Source organism: Frankliniella occidentalis, unplaced genomic scaffold, assembly GCF_000697945.3.
Source record: "Frankliniella occidentalis isolate FOCC.00 unplaced genomic scaffold, Focc_3.1 Scaffold41, whole genome shotgun sequence".
NCBI lineage: Eukaryota > Metazoa > Arthropoda > Insecta > Thysanoptera > Thripidae > Frankliniella > Frankliniella occidentalis.
In genome coordinates, this window is record NW_026267171.1 from 355,015 (window position 1) to 356,608 (window position 1,594).

A 1,594-nucleotide genomic window follows, 5' to 3' on the forward strand; every position below is an offset into this window, starting at 1 on the left:
CGCACGCCCCCGCGCCCTCTTGTCTCTCAGCCACGCCACTGGACTGACTGAGAGGGAGAGAGGGAGAGAGAGAGAGAGAGAGAGAGAGAGAGAGAGAGAGAGAGAGCAGAAGAGAGCAGCGTTAAGTAGTGCGCAGGAAACCTGGGGATAATGTCGGCGCTGAGACCAAAATGATCCGCTTGTTGGAGGGGGAGCGAGGGATACGGAGGCTCGTTAGCGTGGCTGCGCGGGGCTTCGCGCCCTTCGCGCGCTCCTCTTTGTAGGAGCCCTGTGTACGCCCTGCACGCCCGTGCTGCCGCCCGCCGTCTCGATGACGTCACACGCGGCGCCTCAGCGTAGTCCGGTTACGTGGTTACGTGTGCGCTGCTGTACACGCCAACAAGTCACACGCGGAAGGTGCGGAACTACAAGTGTGTATGTGTATGACGCGTGGAGACGAGAAAAAAAAGAAAGGGGGAAGGCGACGACTTCGATCGGACTGAAAAGAAGCAAAAACGGAAAATGGGGGGGGGGAGTTGTCGGGGCGCGCGGCGACAGCAGCAATCCAGCAATCTGGTGGGATGTCGCCGTCCGTATCGTCTGGAGGAGGTTGGGTCCAGGATTCGCGCGGCAGCAAGGCGGCAGGAGCCGTAGGAACCGTGCCGAAGGTACGGAGCTCCCCGAACAGGCTGACAGGCCCTTACCTCATTGCCCACCCCCTCAGGGGTCCCCCTGGCCCCCTCCACCCCGGGCTGGCGCCCCTCGACACCCCTCGAAGGGGATTACCACGGCGCAATAGGGTCCTGAATCGGAAGCACGCCTCCGTGTAAAAAGAAGAACTGGGTTTGGGGGGAAAAAATGAGGGAGCTTCGGGGAAAAGTCGCGCACTTGTACAGAAAGGCCGCCCCCCCCCCCCATTGGCTGCGAAGAGTGACGTGCACAAAGACCGGAAAGGCATGGGCGGGAGGCGCGCGTAAAGAAAAGTGGAAGTGGAACAGGAAGTAAAACGAGATAAACAAAAGTCAAACAGAGATAAGCAGAATAAATATATTTAAAAGCAAATCAGGGGCAAAGCGGAACAAAGTTGGATCGGAACATTCTGAAAGATTTAACCTAAAAAGAGGCTCGTAAGAGGGGGGGGGTGCGAACAAAAGGCGGAAGCGGAAACGGAGAGGGAGCAGCAGGAGCCCGCAAGAGTGCCGTGATATACGGGGGTGGTATAACGGTCGCATAAAGCGGCCTTGGGGGCGGCGGGAGCGGCCGGGGACGTAATGTCAGGTTATGACTCACCTCCCTGTCGTAGCCCGCCGGGGTGACCCACTCGAACACAAAGATGGCGATGGCGGCGATGTGCACGGCGCCCAGCGCCACCAGCATCCACATGTCGCTATCGAAGGGCTCTGGAACAGGAGGAGTACAACGCTTGAGCTGTCGCGACTGAGACCGAGGGGTTCGGCGACGACGGAGGCAAAGCGACCGCGATCCTCAAGGTAGAGGGCGGGCCGGCGGGACACTAAATAAAGGAGAGGAGATCCACGCGTAGCGTTCGGCAATGCAGCCGACCCGAGGTACACCAAGAGCCGAATCAGCTCGACCGCAGGGTGCAATTTAGCGG

The 1,594-nt window shown here is 59.6% G+C and overlaps 1 protein-coding gene across 1 annotated transcript in view; it reads right to left on the reverse strand.

Annotated features, from left to right (window-relative positions):
* The window catches only part of LOC113203600 (uncharacterized), an 18,617-nt gene that overhangs the window by 7,671 nt on the left and 9,352 nt on the right, over positions 1–1,594 (reverse strand). The window lies entirely within an intron of this gene.